The sequence below is a fragment of the Nyctibius grandis genome, chromosome W, assembly GCF_013368605.1.
Source record: "Nyctibius grandis isolate bNycGra1 chromosome W, bNycGra1.pri, whole genome shotgun sequence".
In the NCBI taxonomy this organism is placed as follows: Eukaryota; Metazoa; Chordata; class Aves; order Nyctibiiformes; family Nyctibiidae; genus Nyctibius; species Nyctibius grandis.
The window spans coordinates 5,728,796-5,749,075 of record NC_090694.1 but is presented as its reverse complement, the minus strand read 5'-3'; the positions used below and the strand labels follow the sequence as shown (position 1 = coordinate 5,749,075).

At 46.0% G+C, this 20,280-nt stretch overlaps 1 protein-coding gene across 2 annotated transcripts in view; it reads left to right on the top strand.

The window, feature by feature from the left end:
• The window catches only part of LOC137675690 (adenomatous polyposis coli protein-like), a 256,623-nt gene that overhangs the window by 192,275 nt on the left and 44,068 nt on the right, over positions 1-20,280 (top strand). The gene's annotated exons all lie outside the window — the stretch shown is intronic.

The following is a 20,280-nucleotide window of genomic DNA, read 5'->3' as shown; positions in this document are numbered from 1 at the left end:
TGGCCAAACGTTAAGTGCACTCAGAGGATAAATCAAGTATTTATAAGATTTGACTGTAGTTATATCACTATGAAAGTAATTAAGTTGTCCCTAAATGTGTACTTCCCTACACATTCTGTTTTAATTCCAGGGGGGTGGGTGGGCACTACCAAGAGGATGTTGAATTTTTCTGTGGTTTTCTGAATTAATATTTGCACATGGGTTTATCACAATTATTTTATTTCCTATACGTATGTATAACACCTATATACTTAAGGAAATTACAGAATCACAGAATGTTAGGGATTGGAAGGGACCTCGAAAGATCATCTAGTCCAATCCCCCTGCCGGAGCAGGATTACCTAGATCATGTCACACAGGAACGCGTCCAGGCGGGTTTTGAATGTCTCCAGAGAAGGAGACTCCACAACCTCTCTGGGCAGCCTGTTCCAGTGTTCGGTCACCCTCACCGTAAAGAAGTTTTTCCTCATATTTATGTGGAACCTCCTGTGTTCCTACTTGCACCCGTTGCCCCTTGTCCTGTCAAGGGATGTCACTGAGAAGAGCCTGGCTCCATCCTCATGACACTTGCCCTTTACATATTTGTAAACATTAATGAGGTCACCCCTCAGTCTCCTCTTCTCTAAGCTAAAGAGACCCAGCTCCCTCAGCCTCTCCTCATAAGGGAGGCGTTCCACCCCCTTAACCATCTTCGTGGCCCTGCGCTGGACTCTCTCTAGCAGTTCCCTGTCCTTCTTGAACTGAGGGGCCCAGAACTGGACACAATATTCCAGATGCGGCCTCACCAGGGCAGAGTAGAGGGGGAGGAGAACCTCTCTTGACCTGCTGACCACACCCCTTCTAATACACCCCAGGATGCCATTGGCCTTCTTGGCCACAAGGGCACATTGCTGGCTCATGGTCATCCTGCTGTCCACTAGGACCCCCAGGTCCCTTTCCCCTACGCTGCTCTCCAACAGGTCTGTCCCCAACTTGTACTCATGCATGGGGTTGTTCTTGCCCAGATGCAGGACTCTACACTTGCCCTTGTTATATTTCATTAAATTTCTCCCTGCCCAACACTCCAGCCTGTCTAGGTCTCTCTGAATAGCAGCACAGCCTTCTGGTGTGTCAGCCACTCCTCCCAGTTTGGTGTCATCAGCGAACTTGCTGACAGTGCACTCTATTCCCTCATCCAAGTCATTAATGAATATATTGAATAGTACTGGTCCCAGTACCGACCCTTGAGGGACTCCACTAGATACAGGCCTCCACCTGGACTCTGTCCCATTGACTACCACTCTCTGGCTTCTTTCCTTCAGCCAGTTCACAATCCACCTCACTATCCGATCATCCAGACCACACTCCCTCAGTTTAGCTGCGAGGATGCTGTGGGAGATTGTGTCAAATGTTTTACTGAAATTGAGGTAGACCACATCCACAGCTTTACCATCATCTATCCACCGGGTTATGTCCTCATAAAAGGCTATCAAATTAGTGTCTATTAGGATTATATAAAGATTATAAAATAGGAAATAACTAATCTGCATTGGTTTTATTATACTAAGGACAGGTGCCAAAACTGTGTAGAAGTTAATTGTTGTATAAATGCATAAAAGCAAATTCCAGACTATTCCACTGTAATGTTCAAATGTGAAAACTGAACTTCTCATATTTAGCAGGTATAGTGAACTTGCTAGTTTTTCAACTTTCATTTTGCTTTATGTTTTTGTTCCTGTATGATTGTGATACAGAATACAATGCCAAATCTAAGTTGGAGGAAGAGAAAAGTTGAGCTATATGAAGACTGGCATTTCAGACAACTCTCTATTAATAGTCCCCAAATACTTATTCTGTGAGAGAGCTGATGATAACCTGCCGCTGGCCAGGAAATTAATGTACTAGCTGCCCTCTCTCCTGGACCTTAAATTAATAGTAAAATAATAGCCTTCTCCCTCTCTCATCTGTCATCATTGGGACTTGCTTCCTTTAACCTCCTTCTTCTGAAACACTGTGTACATTAGTTAGTTCACAGCAACTTATTATTTATGCATTATCCTTTATGAAGTTTGTACACAACCACATGCCCAACGGTTACTAAAAAAGATGCATTAGTAGTGTTAGCAATTTATTTTAGCTTATCCATTTAAACTTCACGTGGTAGTTCCTGTTTGAAAAAAGAAAAAGACGTAGTTAATCACATTTTGTTTTGACTATTCAAATATTGTAGTCCAATACTTATAAGCAGAAGTAAAATTTCATTTCTCTAAATGTGGTGAGTTGACCTCAGCCAGCAGCCAAACGCCCACCCAGCCTCTCATTCACTCCCCTTTCCCACAGGATGGGAACAAAATAGAAGGAAGTTGAAAAGATCAAAATAATGTCAGTTTAATAGGGAAAGCAAAAGCTGCACGTGCAAGCAAAGCAAAAAGAATTCATTAACTACTTCCCATCAGTAGGCAGATGTCCAGCCACTTCCTGAAAAGCAGGGCCTTAGCACACGTAATGGTTGCTTGGGAAGACAAATGCCATAAGCACGAATGTCTCCCGCTTTCTTCTCCTTTCCCGAACTTTCATTGCTGAGCACAACATCTCATGGTATGGAATATCCCTTTAGTCAGTTGGAGTCAGCTGTCCTGGCTATGTTCCCTCCCAGTCTCTTGTCCACCCTCAGCCTACTCACTGTTGGAGGAGGGAAGAGAGAGAAAGCCTTGATGCTGTGCAAGCACTGTTCAGTAGTAGCCAAAACATTGGTGTGTTATCAACACTGCTTTAGCCACAAATACAAAGCACAGCACCATAGGGGCTGCTATGAAGAAAGTTAACTCCATCCCAGCCAGACCTAGTACAGTAAAATCTTAAAAAAATAAAAATTAATTCTAATTCCGAGACTTGACATCATATTCACATAGAATGTATTTTTCCTTCATGCTGGAACAAAAATGATGTCATTAGGTTTAGAGTTTCTTAAAATCTCTCTCAAAAAATGATCATTCTTGTAGGAATTTATTCCAAGAGCTTTAAAAATTGGCTAAAACAGCAGACCGCTAAAGGTTTCAGAAAATTTACATTATGGTGCAGGTTGACCCACCAGCCACTTGCTGACTCCCCCCGCACAGCGGGATGGAGAAGAGAATTGGAAAAGCAGAAGCGAGGAAAAACTTGTGGGTCAAGATAATGACAGTTTAAGTGAAGGGGAAAAAAAAAAAAAAAAAATGAAAAAAAGGAAAAAAAGCAAATGATGCAAAGGCAATCACTCACCACCTCCCACAAGCAGACTGATGCCCAGCCAGTCTCCCAGCAACAACTACTGTGGAAAGACTACCCCCCACCCACCCCCGAGTTTTATTGCTGAGCATGATGTTATATAGCATTGAATATCCCTTTGATCATTGGGATCAGCTGTTCTGGCTGTGTCCCTTCTCAATCTCTTGCCCACCCTCCAGTTTACTCACTTGGGGAGGCATAGAGTGAAAAAGAGAAGGCCTTGATACTGCACAAGCACTGTTCAGGAATAGCTAAAGCACTGGTGTGTTATCAATGCTGTTTTGGTCAAAAATCTAAAACACGGCACCATATGGGCTGCTAGGAAAAAAAGTAACTCCATCCCAGCCAGACTTGGTACAGTTCAGGTTGGATCACTGCTACACTTGCCCGGTTCCTGATGAGGATCATTCTCCATTGGTTTGGGTGGCTCCTGCTGGAGCATCATACAGCAATGGCATATCGTGCAACTCACGTCATGGTTATTTCCGCCAAGGTTAAATTTCCTTGAAGGTACACACCAGATTTCCCCATCTTGATGTATTACCCCACCAAGTACATCCAGGTCCTTGTGTGAAAGCAACCCTATGAATGGGTTCGCCTTTTCCCGAGGAAGGCATGATCCACACTGTCTTTCCAAACCAGTTCCCTATGCACACTACGGAGACCTTATCTCTTTCCACAGTACGCAGGGGTTTTGTTTGGGTGGGCCCAGGTTGGTGAGCAGAACTTCTAATGTTAACCAGCCAAGTGGCTTCTGCTAGGTTTGGCATGGCATCGCCTCAGGGTGGCAGTGCTAGGTGGGAACACTTAGGCTGCTCCTGGGAGCACAGAGGGCTCAGGAGCGTATCTGAAATGCTTGTATACCAATGCACGCAGTATGAGAGACAAAAGGATGAACTGGAAGCGTTGGTCAGTTCCCAGAGCTATGATATGATGACCCGCTTAGTAGATGAGGGCAGGGCTGTGGATGTAGTCTATCTAGACTTCAGTAAGGCATTCGACACTGTCTCCCACAGCATCCTCCTAGACAAACTGGCTGCCCGGGGCATGGCTGGGCGGACTCTTCGATGGGTTAAAAACTGGCTGGATGGCCGAGCCCAGAGAGTGGTGGTGAATGGGGCAAAGTCCAACTGGCGGCCGGTCACTAGCGGTGTTCCCCAGGGCTCAGTTCTGGGGCCGGTGCTGTTCAATATCTTTATAGATGATCTAGACATAGGGATCGAGCGCACCCTCAGTAAATTTGCAGATGACACCAAGCTGGGTGGGAGTGTTGATCTGCTGGAGGGTAGGAAGGAAGTGCTAGAAGACACTGTACAGTAGGAAGGTTATGATGTGGTTGCCATCACAGAAACGTGGTCGGATGACTCTCATGACTGGAGTGCTGCTATGGATGGCTATAAGCTCTTTAAGAGGGACAGGCGAAGCAGGAGAGGCGGTGGGGGTAGCGTTGTATGTTAGGGAGTGCTTGGACTGTGTCGAAATTGAGGAAGATGGTGAGGATGACAAGGTTGAATGTTTATGGGTGAAGATCAGGGGGAAGGTTGGCAGGGCGGACATTACGGTGGGAGTCTGTTATAGACCACCCAACCAGGATGAGCAGGCGGACGAGGCGTTTTACAAGCGGCTGTCGGAAGTCGCCTGGTCACCGGCCCTTGTACTCGTGGGTGACTTCAACTTGCCGGATGTCTGCTGGAAATACAACATGGCAGAGAGGAAGCAATCTAGGAGGTTCCTCGAATGTGTGGAGGACAACTTCCTCATGCAAGTGGTAAATGAGCCCACTAGAGGAGGGGCCCTGCTTGACCTATTGTTTGTGAACAGAGAAGGACTAGTGGGAGGTGTGAGGGTCGGTGGCCATCTTGGGAATAGTGACCATGAAATGTTAGAGTTTTCGATAGTGGGGGAAGTAAGGAGGGGCAAGAGCAGAACTTCTGCCTTATATTTCCGGCGGGCTGACTTGAGCCTGTTAAAGAGATTGGTGGACCGAGTCCCTTGGGAGTCGGTCCTGAAGGGCAAAGGAGTCCAGGAAGGCTGGACGTGCTTTAAAAAGGAATTGCTAAATATTCAGGAGCAGGCTGTCCCGGTGTGTAGGAAGACAAGCCGTCGGGGAAAAAGACCGGCATGGTTGAACAGAGAACTTAGGCTAGAACTTAAGGAAAAAAAAGAGAACCTATTTGCTCTGGAAGAAGGGTTGGGTAACTTGGGAGGTCTATAGGGATGTTGCCAGGTCGTGTAGGGAGAAGATTAGAAGGGCCAAAGCTCAATTAGAGCTTGATTTGGCTGCTAAGGTCAAAGATAACAAAAAAAGCTTTTACAAATACATCAACAGCAAAAGGAGGGTCAAGGAGAGCCTCCACCACTTGCTGAATGAGGAGGGTAGTGTAGTGTCAGGGGATGAGGAAAAGGCAGAGGTACTCAATGCCTTCTTTGCCGGGAACTTCCGGGTCCAGACGGGACTCGGGGCTGCTGCTCGGGTGGCCCTGAGTACGGAAACCCCCCCGGTACAGCCCGATCTCACCCTCGCCCCGGACTCACCTCAGTCACTGTCACCGCTGCCGCTGCTGTCGCCGCTGCCAACATCCTTGTCTCTAAATTAGAGAGACATGGACTTGACGGATGGACCACTTGGTGGATAAGGAATAAGCTGGATGGTCGCACTCAAAGAGTAGCAGTCAACGGCTCAATGTCCAAGTGGACACCAATGACGAGTGGCATTCCTCCGGTTTCGGTACTGGGGCCGGTCCTGTTGGTGATATGGACAGTGGAATTGAGTGCGCCCTCAGCAAGTTTGCCGACAACACTGAGCTGTGTGGTGTGGTCGACACGCTGGAAGGAATGGATGCCATCCAGAGGGACCACTCAAGTGGAAGAAGACGGTGTACAGATCATGGAAGGAGGGGCTGGCCACTTGGGAGGAATATAAGTCTGTTGTCAGAGGATGTAGGGAGGCAACTAGGAAAGCTAAGGCCTCCTTGGAATTAAACCTTGCAAGAGAGGTCAAGGACAACAGAAAGGGCTTCTTCAAATACATTGCAGGTAAAGCCAACACTAGAGGCAATGTAGGCCCACTGATGAATGAGGTGGGGGCCCTGGAGACAGAGGATAAAAAGAAGGCGGAGTTACTGAATGCCTTCTTTGCCTCTGTCTATACTGCTGGAGGCTGTCCTGAGGAGCCCCGGACCCCTGAGGCCCCAGAAGTCAGGATAGAGGAGGAATCTGTCTTGGTAGATGAGGGCTGGGTCAGGGACCAATTAAGCAACCTGGACATCCATAAATCCATGGGCCCTGATGGGATGCACCTGCGGATGCTGAGGGAGCTGGCAGAAATCATTGCTAGGCCACTCTCCATCATCTTTGCTAAGTCGTGGGCAACGGGAGAGGTGCCTGAGGACTGGAGGAAAGCGAATGTCACTCCAGTCTTCAAAAAGGGCAAGAAGGAGGACCCGGGTAACTATAGACCAGTCAGCCTCACCTCCATCCCCGGAAAGGTGATGGAACAACTTGTCCTTGCTGCTGTCTCTAGGCACATCAAGGATAGGGGGATCATTAGGGGCACTCAGCATGGCTTCACCAAGGGGAAGTCATGCTTAACCAACTTGATAGCCTTTTATGAGGACATAACCTGGTGGATAGATGATGGTAAAGCTGTGGATGTGGTCTATCTCGATTTCAGTAAAGCGTTTGACACAGTCTCCCACAGCATCCTCACAGCTAAACTGAGGAAGTGTGGTCTGGATGATCGGATAGTGAGGTGGATTTGGAACTGGCTGAAGGAAAGAAGCCAGAGAGTGGTGGTCAATGGGACAGAGTTCAGTTGGAGCCCTGTGTCTAGTGGAGTCCCTCAAGGGTCGGTACTGGGACCAGTACTATTCAATATATTCATTAATGACTTGGCTGAGGGAATAGAGTGCACTGTCAGCAAGTTCGCTGATGACACAAAAGTGGGAGGAGTGGCTGACGCACCGGAAGGCTGCGCAGCCATTCAGAGGGACCTGGACAGGCTGGAGAGTTGGGCAGGGAGAAATTTAATGAAATATAACAAGGGCAAGTGTAGAGTCCTGCATCTGGGCAAGAACAACCCCATGCATGAGTACAAGTTGGGGACGGACCTGTTGGAGAGCAGCGTAGGGGAAAGGGACCTGGGGGTCCTAGTGGACAGCAGGATGACCATGAGCCAGCAGTGTGCCCTTGTGGCCAAGAAGGCCAATGGCATCCTGGGGTGTATTAGAAGGGGTGTGGTTAGCAGGTCAAGAGAGGTTCTCCTCCCCCTCTACTCTGCCCTGGTGAGGCCACATCTGGAATATTGTGTCCAATTCTGAGCCCCTCAGTTCAAGAAGGACAGGGAACTGCTAGAGAGAGTCCAGCGCAGAGCCACGAAGATGATTAAGGGAGTGGAACATCTCCCTTATGAGGAGAAGCTGAGGGAGCTGGGTCTCTTTAGCTTGGAGAAGAGGAGACTGAGGGGTGACCTCATTAATGTTTATAAATATGTAAAGGGCAAGTGTCATGAGGATGGAGCCAGGCTCTTCTCAGTGACATCCCTTGACAGGACAAGGGGCAATGGGTGCAAGCTGGAACACAGGAGGTTCCACATAAATATGAGGAAAAACTTCTTTACGGTGAGGGTGATCGAACACTGGAACAGGCTGCCCAGAGAGGTTGTGGAGTCTCCTTCTCTGGAGACATTCAAAACCCGCCTGGACGCGTTCCTGTGTGATATGGTCTAGGCAATCCTGCTCCGGCAGGGGGATTGGACTAGATGATCTTTCGAGGTCCCTTCCAATCCCTAACATTCTGTGATTCTGTGTGACCTTGAGAGTTGGGCCTGTGCAAACCGCATGAAGTTCAACAAGACCAAGTACAAGGTCCTGTACGTGGGTTGGGGTAATCCCAAGCACAAATACAGGCTGGGTGATGACTGGATTGAGAGCAGCCCTGAGGAGAAGGACTTGGGGGTGATGGTTGATGAGAAGCTCAACATGAGCCAGCAATGTGCGCTTGCAGCCCAGAAGTCCAACCGTATCCTGGGCTGCATCAAAATAAGTGTGGCCAGCAGGTCGAGGGTGGTGATTCTGCCCCTCTACTCTGCTCTCATGAGACCCCACCTGGAATACTGCATTTGGCTCTCGGGCCCCCCAACAGAAGAAGGACATGGAGCTGTTGGAACGAGTCCAGAGGAGGGCCATGAAGATGGTCAGAGGGCTGGAGCACCTCTCCTATGAAGACAGGCTGAGAGAGTTGAGGTGGTTCAGCCTGGAGAAGAGAAGGCTCTGGGGAGACCTTCTAGCAGCCTTCCAGTACCTGAAGGGGGCCTACAAGAATGCTGGAGAGGGACTTTTGTACAAGGGCCTGTAGTGATAGGATGAGGGGTAATGGTTTTAAACTGAAAGAGGGTAGATTTAGATTAGATGTTAGGAAGAAATTCTTTCCCGTGAGGGTGGTGAGACACTGGAAGAGGTTGCCCAGAGAAGTTGTGGATGACCCCTCCCTGGCAATGTTCAAGGCCAGGTTGGATGGGGCTTTGAGCAACCTGGTCTAGTGGAAGGTGTCCCTGGCCATGGCAGGGGGGTTGGAACTAGACAATCTCTAAGGTCCCTTCCAACTCAAACCATTCTATGATTCTGTGATAACACTTGGCTGCCTTTGACTCCAGTTCGTATTGGAGCTCTAGCATGTCTGGTATGGCAGCACTTAGTGGTGGTGTGACTTCATCCAGGCCACAATACTCCACACTCCATCAGACTTTCCCACTGGCCATATGGGACTATTAAAGGCTGAGCAAGTCTTTCTGATCACTCCTTGACTCTCTAATTGATGAATAAACTTATGGATGGGAGCCAGGGGGTCTCGGTTGGTGCGATATTTCTGCTGGTGCACCATCATGGTAGCATTCAGCATCTGCTTTTCTTCAACCCATAGCAACCCCACAATGGAGGCATCTTATAAGATGCCAGACAAGGTAGAAAGCTGTTTAATCTTCTCCGTAGCCATGGTGGCTACACCAAAGGTCCACCAGTACTCCTTTGGGTCCTTGAAGTACCCTCTCCTGAGGTAGCCTATGCCAAGGATACATGGGGCCTCTGGGCTGGTCACAATAGGGTGCTTTTGCCGCTTGTCCCCTGTTAAGCTCACCTCAGCCTTCAACACAGATGTGGTAGGTTGACCTTGGCTGGCCACTAGGTGCTCACCAAGCCTCTCTGTCACTCCCCCTCCTTGACTGGACAGGGAGAGAAAATACAACGAAAGGGTCGTGGGTCAAGATGAGGACAGGGAGATCACTCAGCAATTACTGTCACGGACAAAAGAGGCTCATCTTGAGGAAATCAATTTAGTTTATTGCCAATCAAAATCAGAGTAGGATAATGAAAAATAAGAACAAATCTAAAAACACCTTCCCCCCACCCCTCCCTTCTTTCCACGTTCAACTTCACACCTAACTTCTCTACCTCCTTTCCCCAAGAGGCACAGGGGGATGGGGAATGGGTTTGCGGTCAGTTCATCACGCGAGTTCTCTGCCACTCCTTCCTCCTCACGCTCTTCCCCTGCTCCAGCATGGGGTCCCACCTATGGGAAACAGTCCTTCGTGAACTGCTCCAGTATGGGTCCTTTCCACAGGGTGTAGTCATTCAGGAACAGACTGCTCTCCAGTGTTGGTCCCCCTCAAGGCCGCAGTTCCTGCCAGGAACCTGCTCCACCACAGGCTCTCCACAGGGTTATAGCTTCCCTCAGGGCACATCTACCTGCTCTGGTGTGGGGTCCTCCACAGACTGTAGGGTGGATATATGCTCTCCTGTGGACCTCCATGGGCTGCAGAAGGCCAACCTGTGTCACCATGGTCTTCTTCATGGGCTGCAGGGGAATCTGCTCTGGTGCCTGGAGTACCTTCTCCCCCTCATTCTTCACTGACCTTGGTGTCTACAGAGTTGTTTCTCTCTCACATATTCTCACTCCTCTCTCCCAGCTGCTGTTGCGCAGCATTTTTTTACCCTTTCTTAAATGTTTTCACAAAGGTGCCACCAGCTTTGCTGACTGGTTGTCCTAGTTTCGTTGGGATTTTGTTTCAGTCTGTGGCCAGCCATGGTGATCAAGGCAATTAGCAGTTAAATCCAGGGCAGCTGACCCTGGCTGGCCCACAGGTGTATTCTATATCGTTAACATCAAGTTCACTATAAAAGGGAGGGTTTGGTGAGAAGAGGTTTTTGGGGGGGTTTTTGTGGCTTTTTTTTTTTTTTATTTTTTCCTCCTCTCTTCTCTCTTCTCTCCTTTCTTTCTTCCCCCCCTTCTTCTTCATCATCTGTTCTCTCTTCCTCATTCCTGGAGCAACTTACAAGTGATCTGTGGATAAATATACTTTTTGTCTGTTTTATGTTGTTATTGGTTTCTTTATTTTATTAAATCTGTTTAACTTCTAATCCACGAGTCTCCTTCCTTTTCACAATTCCCTTCCTTGTTTGGGGAAGGGACATTGGGTGATAGAAAAACTGTTTATTGTTTAGCCCTGGGTGCAGGCTAAACAAAGACAGTTTATTTGGTGCTCAAAGTAAACAGGTCAGCTGAAGAACCATAGACTTTTGATCTAAGAGTCTCGGAAGGTTTAAGTTTTCACAGATTTTACTGTTTTTGTTACAAGCATTTATCACATTGGTATTGGTAACAGGGCCACTGGGTGGAATTCTCCGATGTTTGGTTTTACAGTTGTTTTTGGGATGGCTAATCAAATGTGTGGTTTGCCGCTGTTTGTTACTGGTTTTGTGCGGTTTGTCACTTCTGGGCATGGACTTAGAGGTATAACTCTGATGTGTGGTTTGGCATTGGTTTATGGTATTATAAATTCTTTTGGAACCGTGTCAATTTCTGTTTTCTATAGAAAGGGAATGAGTGACCTGTATGTTCTTTTTTCCCTTGAAGCTGATCTCACTGGCTTTTGAAAATTTTGAATACCCTTGGGATGTTTTGACCACCATGCTCATATTGTCAGGCTTTCTGAATGGTTTTCAGTTCTTGCTCTTGGTTCAACATCAGTATAAGGGTGGATACAGCACAGCTGCTACTACCACTGTAACAGACAACGCAGCTGCTCTGGTGCCCACAACTGGAATTGCAGATACTCAGACCCTGCCAGTCCCTACAGCAGACATCCTAGCTACCCCAGAGGCTATTCAGATGTTTGCACTGGGTACTGTGATTACCCAACTCCAGGAAGCACTTGCTGCAATGACCCAGACCTTGGCGACAAGGGCTGCAGCTAATCAGCCCCTAGTGATGGGTGATGTGGCTAACCTAGGGACTCAACCTGTGCCAGTATCAGTTGCCCCTGTACAGAAGATGAAAACCACAAAAAGAGCAGATTGTGATGGCCGACCAGGGACATCAAGGGAGGATGAGCCAGTGGTAACCACTTGATCCCTATCCCTGAGTGAGCTGCGAGATATATGTAGAGATTACAGCCGTCATGAAGGCGAGCAACTTGTTACTTGGCTGCTCTGATGCTGGGATAATGGAGCTGATGGTCTAGAGTTAGATGGTAGAGAAGCCAAGCAGCTGGGACCAATGGCTAGAGAAGTGGGTATTGATAGGGGTCTTGCAAGTGGTGCAGAGTCCCTCACTCTCTGGCGGCGACTCCTGCAAAGCATAAGGAAAAGGTATCCCTTTAGGGATGATGTCATATACCACCCAGGCAAGTGGACAACCATTGAGAGGGGTTAAGAATCTAAGGGAAATAGCTGTGCGGGAGCTGATTTTTGCTGACCTGGATGACCCACAGACACCACTAGATCCAGATGCACTCAAACTTACAGGACCCATGTGGTGCAAGTGGGTACTGACTGCACCACTGTCGTATGGCAACTCATTAGCATTGTTTAGCTGGGCAGATGTCAATGCACCAACAGTGGGTGACATAGATAATCGGATGCAGTAATATGCAGACAATCTCTTTTCCTCCCCACGGGCCAGCGTCTCAGCTGTGGAAGAACCGTCTGACAAATCAAGAGAACTGCTTGGTGAGGTGTTGGAAAAATTGTCACAGATGGAGGACAGACCCTGCTCCCCACCTGCACTGAAGAATGTCTCAGCCATTAGGAGACAGCGTCCCCCTGCAAGACCTGCTCGGGAGAGATAGTACACATCACGAGGTGCCCTGTGGTTTTTCCTGTGTGACCATGGAGAAGACGTGAGAAAATGTGATGGAAAACCTACCTCACCTTTACAGTCATGTACGTTAGTTACAAGGTGAACCAATTAGGAATGGGGCTTCTTCCAGGAGATTTCTTGCTCCAGTTTCCAATGGGAAGCTCTCCAGACAGTGTAGATGGGCTTCGGATCCCTGTCTACCCAACATGAACTATGGGGATCAAATCTACATGAACCTCTCAAACCAAGATGTTGATAACGAACACTATGTTCAGGATTAGAGGGGCCCTGCCTCTAGCCAGGTGGAGGATAGGGACAACCGTGTTTTCTGGACTGTGTGGGTTCGATGGCCTGGCACATCAGAACCACAGCAGTATAAGGCTCTAGTGGACACTGGTGCACAATGCACCCTAATACCATCAAACTATAAAGGGACAGAATCAATTTGTATCTCTGGTGTGACAGGGGGCTTACAAGAGCTTGACTGTATTGGAAGCTGAAGTGAGTCTGACTGGGACTGAGTGGCAGAGGCACCCTATTGTGACTGGCCCAGATGCCCCATGCATTCTTGGTATAGATTATGTTAGAAGAGGGTATTTCAAGGACCCAAGGGGGTACTGGTGGGCGTTTGGTGTAGCGGCTGTAGAGGTGGAAGAAACTGAACAGCTGTTTACCCTGCCCCGTCTATCAGAGGACCCTTCTATTGTGGGGCTGCTGAGGGTCGAGGAGCAAAAGGTACCCATTGGCATTACAACAACGGTCCACTGACAGCAGTATCTTACTAATAGAGACTAACTGATCCCCATCCACGAGCTGGTCCGTCAACTGTTAGAACTCCATTGCAAACTGGAGTCAAAGGCAGCCAAGTGGTATGCCATGATTGATATTGCAAATGTGTTTTTCTCCATTCCTTTGGCAGTGTAGGCAACAGTTTGCTTTCACCTGGAGGGGCATCCAATACACCTGGAATCGACTGCCCCAGGGGTGGAAACATAGCCCCACCTTTTGCCATGGACTAGTCCAGACTGCACTGGAAAAGGGTGGAGCTCCAGAACACCTGCAGTACATGGATGACATCATTGTATGGGGTGATACAGCAGGAGAAGTTTTTGAGAAAGGGGGAAAAAGTAATTTGAATCCTTCTAGAAGCAATTTTTGCCATCAAAGGTGCTAAGGTCAAGGGACCTGCAAAAGAGATCCAGTGGTTAGGGATCAAGCAGCAAGATGGCCGCCATCATATCCCAATGGATGTGATTAAAAAAATAACAGCCATGTCTCCACCAACTAACAAAAAGGAGACACAAGCTTTCCTAGGCGTAGTAGGCTTCTGGAGGATGCACGTTCCCCATTACAGTGTGATTGTGAGCCCTCTCTACGAAGTAGCTCGAAGGAAGAATGACTTTAAATGGGGCCCTGAGCAACAACAGGCTTTTGAGCAAATTAAGCAAGAGAGAGTCCATGCAGTGGCCCTTGGACCAGCCTGGATGTGAGCAGATGTAAAGAACGTCCTCCATACTGCAGCCGGAGAGACCAGTCCTACCTGGAGCCTCTGGCAAAAGGCACCAGGGGAGACTCGAGGTCGACCCCTGGGGTTTTTGAGCTGGGGATACAGGGGATCAGAGGACTGTTATACTCCAACAGAAAAAGAGATACTGGCAGCCTAAGGAGGAGTTGGATCTGCCTCAGAAGTAATTGGCACTGAGGCACAGCTCTTTCTGGCACCCATATTGCCAGTGTTGAACTGGATGTTTAAAGGACAGACCCCCTCTACACATCATGCAACTGATGATACATGGAGTAAGTGGGTTGCATTGATTACTCAGCGGGCCCGAATAGGGAACCTCAATTGCCCGGTAATTTTGGAAGTAATCATGGACAGGCCCAAAAGCAAAGATTTTGGAATGTTGCCAGAGGAGGAGGTCATGCGCGCTGAAGAGGCCCCACCATACAATAGACTGTCGGAGAATGAGAAGTATCATGCCTTGGTCACTGATGGATCTTTTCGTATTGTAGGCAAGCAGCGAAGGTCAAAAGCTGCTGTGTAGAGTCCTATGTGACAAGTGTGTCACGGTTTAAAGCTGGGCCGGCTCTTAAACCTGTGGCAGATGCTCTGTTATCCCCCCCCTCCCCCCAGAGGGAAAGGGAAAGGGAAAAGGGAGAGAGACTTCTGGGTTGGAAAATTAAAACAGTTTTAATAAACTATAATAATGAAAAAGAGTATAATAATAATAATAGAAATAATCAAATATATACAAATATATGTACAAAACCAAGATTGAGCTCCCCTGAAGTCAGCCACGTCACCACCGGCACTGCAGGGCAGGCTCCGGGAAGGCCCAGGCTGGGCCCAGCGACGGTCGAGAGCTGGATTCAGGAATGCACGGATCGGGATCGGGGGCAGCAGGAAAACAGACGGAGTCCTCTTTGGACACCGGCCATAGCAGAAAGAGCAAGAGGCGCCAGACCCTCGTGATCCCCCCGCTTTATACCGAGAATGACGTGTATGGGATGGAATACCCTAGTTGGTCAATTTTGGGTCACCTGCCCTGTCCGCTCCCCCCTGCAGCTGCGACCCCCCTTCGGCTCTTCACTCGTAAGCAGTGAGGAATTCAGCAGTGACCTTGGTTTTCTCTAAGAACAAGTACAGCAAGAGCCTTTCTGCACAACATCCCTACTGGTGCCTCAGTGATAACTACAAACTTCGAGCGTTATCAGACCTGGAAGCAGACACTGTCTGCAAAACATGCAGTTAGTTTCAGAAAGTGCAGTTACTTAGAGGAGACTTAGCTGAAAGTAAAAATCACTGAAAGGAAAATTGGCCTGGTTTAGGCCAAACCAGGACACAAGTGGCAGAAGCAGCTGAGGGAGAAGGTGAGTGGAGTCAGTATGCAGAAGTAAAAGCTGTTCACCTGGCTCTAGACATTGCTGATTGAGAAAAAGGGCCAGTACTCTACCTGTATACTGACTCATGGATGGTAGCAAATGCCCTGTGGGGATGGCTGAAGCACTGGAAGAAAAACAACTGGCAATGCAGAGGCAAACCCACCTGGGCAACTGCATTATGGCAGGATATAGTTACCCGATGAGAGAAGCTGGTTATGTGAAGGTATGTCACGTAGATGCTCACGTACCAAAGAGTCGAGCCACTGAGGAACAACAAAACAACCAGCAGGTGGATCAAGCTGGTGAGATTCAAGTGGCTCAAGTAGATCTGGACTGGCAGCATAAAGGTGAACTATTTTTATCTCGGTGGGCCCATAATACATCGGGCCATCAAGGCAGAGATGCAACATATACAGATGGGCCTGTGACCAAGGGGTCACATAGATGCTCACGTCCCCAAGAGATGAGCCACTGAGGAACAACAAAACAACTAACAGGTGGATCAAGCTGCTAAATGTCAAAGGTCAAAGTGTTCCAAGTAGATCAAAGTGTCCCTGGACTGGCAGCATAAAGGTGATTATTTTTTTAGCTCGGTGGGCCCATAATACATCTGCCATTAAGGCAGATATGCCACATAGAGATGGGGCCATCACCAAGGGGTAGATTTGACCATGGATACTATCACACAGGTCATCCATGAACGTGACACTTGTGCTGCAATTAAACAAGCCAAACAACTAAAACCACTGTGATGTGGAGGGTGATGGCTGAAATGTAAGTATGGAGAGGCCTGGCAGATTGATTACATTTCGCTTCCACGAACCCACCAAGGCAAGTGCTTTGTGCTCATGATGGTGGAAGCAAGTACTGGCTGGTTGGAAACATGCCCCTTGCCTCATGCTACTGCCCGTAACACTATTGTGGGCCTTGAGAAGCAGATTTTGTGGTGACATGGCACTCTGGAAAGAATCGAGTCAGACAAGGGGACTCATTTCTGAAATAGCCTCATAGACACCTGGGCTAAAGAGCATGGTATTGAAGGGATATATCACATCCCCTACCATGCACCCACTGCCGGGAAAGTGTAATGATGTAATGGACTGTTGAGGACAACACTGAAAGCAATGGGTGATGGGACATTCAAAAACTGGGATGAACACTTAGCAAAGACCACCTGGTTAGTTAATACTAGGGGATCTGTCAACCGGGCTGGTCCTGCTCAATCCGAACTGTTGTGCACTGTAGAGGGGGATAAAGTCCCTGTGGTTCATGCAAGAAATATGTTGGGGAAAACAGTTTGGATTACTCCTGCCTCGAGCAAAGGCAAACCTACGTATGGAATTGCTTTTGCTCAAGGACCTGGGTGCACGTGGTGGATGATGCAGGAGGATGGGGAAGTTAAATGTGTACCCCAAGGAGATTTGATTCTGGGCGAAAGTAGCCAATAACTTGACCTGTATGATGCTAAGTGTCATTTATCACAGTAAGAATCACCCCAGACCTTGAACATGGGCTGCACTAGATACACCAGCTGCAAGATCAAGATGCAATACATCATCTTGTTGTATCCAACTTCACCAGTCCACGACACCGTATTGAGGCCTGGGCCCAATTTGCCAACTGAGTGAATCCCACACCAATGTTTTTTCCTGCCCTGAGAGACTATGATGAGAAATAGAACCAAAGGATTTGGACTGAATTGATTCTATGGACTTCTTGGAGAGATGGCCCATGGACTGGAGAGAATATCTGTGTGTATATGTGGATGTGTATATATGTTGAGGGATGGGGAAAATAGTAGTAACTTGATGTAAATGATATAGAATAAGGGGTGGAATGCTGTCCTGGTTTCATTGGGATTTGGTTTCAGTTTGTGGCCAGCCATGGTGATCAAGGCCCTCAGCAGTTAAATCCAGGGCAGCTGACCCAGGCTGTCCCACAGGTGTATTCTATATCATTAACAATCAAGTCCACTGTAAAAGGGAGGGCTTGCTGGGGAGAGGTTGGGTTGGGTTGGTTTTGGTTTTTTCCTCCTTGTCAATGATTGGTATTCCTAGAACAGGCTGCTACAACTCTGTAGCTAAGTATGCTTTTGTGTCTTTTGTGTCATCATTGATATTGGCTGCTTGTTTTTATTAAATCTGGTTAAATTTAACCCACGAGTCTCCCTCTTTTTCCCAATTTCCTTCCTTGGTTGGGGAAGGGATATTGGGTGAGAGGAAAAACTGTTATTGTTTAGCCCTGGGTCTGGGCTAAACGAAGACATGTTCACATAATGCAGAGCACTGAGATAATGTTTTCTAAAATAAATAATAAATAAATTAATAAATAGAATATTTGTGTAAAATTATTATAATTAAAATATAAAATTATTGTTTATTTAATATTTTTCTTATTATGTGGTTTAGAACCATTAGTCTTCTATAATATTAAATGTTTTGACTTTTTAATCATAGAATGTTTTGGGTTGGAAGAGACCTTTAAAGGTCATTTAGTCCAACCCCCTTGCAATGAGCAGGGACATCTTCAACTAGATTAGGTTGCTCAAAGCCCTGGCCAACCTGACATTGAATGTATCCAGGGGTGGGGCATCTACCACCTCTCTGGGTAACCTCTTCCAGTGTCTCACCACCCTCACAGGAAAGAATTTCTTCCTAATATCTAATCTAAATCTACCCTCTTTTAGTTTAAAACCATTACCCCTTGTCCTATTGCTACAGGCCCTACTAAAAAGTGTGTCCCAATCTTTCTTATAACCCCTCTTTAGGTACTGGAAGGCTGCAATAAGGTCTCCCTGAAGCCTTCTCTTCTCCAGGCTGAACAGCCCCAACTCTCTTACCCTTTCCTTATAGGAGAGGTGTTCCATCCCTCTGATCATCTTTGTCACCCTACTCTGGACCTGCTCCAACAGGTCCATGTTTTTCTTGTGCTGAGGACTCCAGAGCTGGATGCAGTACTCCAGGTGGGGTCTCACCAGCATGGACTAGAGGGGCAGAATCACCTTCCTTGACCTTCTGGCCATGCAAATCTGAGGTCTGTTTTAAGACATCTGTTAACATGGACATTTTCTTGACCTTTTTTGCCTTCCCCTTATCTTCATCTAAGTAAAGCTCAGCATTATTCCTACTGCTATGCTTATTTTGACTTTGTTATTTTGTGTTTACATAGCAAAAAGTATAATTTGTCTTCATTCAGTGATTTACTGACTTTACGCTCATTTCAGATTCATTATTGAACAAATTAAATAAGGTTCTTACAGTTTTCATTGCTGTTCATCCAACTTACCACTATTGATTCCTGGTACTTCTTTGACTGTATGCCTCTACTGTTGTATGTTTGTCTTTGGACTGTAAACCCTTTGGGTCAGGAAATGCGTTCTTTTTTCTGCTTGTACAGTGTTTGGTGCAAAATGGTTGATGGATTTCCTCAAGTCCCCTGTAATATAAATAATGAATAAGTAGAGAAAAGAATGTTCTGATGTTTAAACCTTTGGACTAAAGTTTGAGAGATATGGACTGAATTGTTGTCCTTTTGAGAACTTCATCATTGATACTGGACAAATCATATAATCTTTACTTGTTTTTTTTATTGCAAAAAAACCCACCTGCTTTTAGTTGTATATATACATATACTCAGTTTCTATCAATGCCCTTTATGAAATAAATTACCAGTTAAACAGAAAGAAACTCAGTTTGGGGAAAATGTAAGTCATTCTTAAAGACTAAAAGGCAAGATGTGTTATGTCAGTCATGCATCATCTCACCAATGTATAGTTTTTCCCAGTAATATATTTTTATTATCTAATACTTAAGAATTTCCTGATGCAAGGGAGAAGGGGAATGAATTATCTGAATTTATCATATTGTGCTGAGGCTTTTGTGTGTGTAGCTTTCAAATTTTATTGGCCTTTTTTCCTGATACTTTGCTTTACAAATATCTAATTTATAGTTTACTATTTGTAACTCCACTAAGTGTTGTGTTTAGGTTGCTTTTCCCTCAGCTTATTATCCTGCATGTTTAAAAAATTCATTTTGTTCTTTGTGATTATATTTTTTTCTGTGTTTCTAAAATTTCTAGATTATGTTGTGTTTCTATTACAATTTACAAGTGTATTCTTGGCATTTGCAGCTTTTTTTAAAGTTTATCTTATTTCCATTTTCAGATTATAAAAATGTTAAATAAGGCTGGTTATAATGCTGATCCTTGCAGTGTCCACTAGATTCACAAAGCCTTTCTTCTTTTAGTATAGCACGGTAAATGTTATTCAGGTAAAATGATCAGGATTTTTTTTTTTTTTAACTGTGCATTCATTTTTTAAGCTATCCATCATACAAAAAAAAAATCCTATTTAAACAGTTCAGTGTTTTGTTTCTGTCCTGATATTATTGGGCTAATTATTTTCTGCCCACTTTTAAAGTCAAATTATGCCAATTTATTAGCAAGCTGATAGAGGGATATATCACTTATTGCATTCACTTATTGTTTCACAGATTCATAATGCATCCTGTGCTGCACAGTATAACTTACATGGAGTATATGTATCCTGTAAAGTTCGGATTTTCAACATTCCATTTACTAACCACAGAACGATTGCAGTGGGAAGTGTCAATATAGCTATAAAAGACTCGCATCAGAAATATCTATAAAATCCCAGACAAACCAAAGAAGCAGTATGTAGTTTTCTTTTTACTAACCCTGTAAATTCTTTGGAATTTGTAGGAACAGAAAATATTCATAGACTGTGCATAGGCAAATTTCCCAAGTCATCATAGTAACTGAAAATAATTGAAGGCATTAAGGATTTTATACCTTCAAAACACACTGCAAATATAAATCTCTCAAATCTCTGTAAGGCAAGTAGAAGTCTAATATTTGAGATGAAAATGAAATAATTTGCTAAAAACCTGCATAGAATGTCAGTTTCAGAAATAGGAAAATTGTGCAAATTTACTGAAATATTTTTCTATACCTGGGCTTGTACTGTGTGACAATATTATATCCAAATTAGTGTCATTTTTA